The following is a 218-nucleotide window of genomic DNA, read 5'->3' as shown; positions in this document are numbered from 1 at the left end:
GGGTCTCTACATGCCAAGCACTCTGTTGAGAACCCAGAAGCCACGTGCCTCTAAGACTCAGCTGAACACACTTGGAGCTGGAAGATTTCCTAAAATACCTCAAGAGGCCCACCTGGCTGGTTCTTCACGGCCAAAGCCAACCCCAAACACGGAGGCAAAGTTAGCTTCATTCCACAGAACCACAGACCTGCTCCACACAGAACCAGAAGCCTCGTAAC

At 52.3% G+C, this 218-nt stretch overlaps 1 protein-coding gene across 1 annotated transcript in view; it reads left to right on the top strand.

The window, feature by feature from the left end:
• Positions 1-218, top strand: part of PTPRN2 (protein tyrosine phosphatase receptor type N2) — a 639,986-nt gene that overhangs the window by 633,863 nt on the left and 5,905 nt on the right. The gene's annotated exons all lie outside the window — the stretch shown is intronic.

Source organism: Crocuta crocuta, unplaced genomic scaffold (genome assembly GCF_008692635.1).
Source record: "Crocuta crocuta isolate KB4526 unplaced genomic scaffold, BGI_CrCroc_1.0 scaffold408, whole genome shotgun sequence".
In the NCBI taxonomy this organism is placed as follows: Eukaryota; Metazoa; Chordata; class Mammalia; order Carnivora; family Hyaenidae; genus Crocuta; species Crocuta crocuta.
The sequence above is the reverse complement of the archived record's forward strand: the minus strand, read 5'-3'. Positions and strand labels throughout refer to the sequence as shown.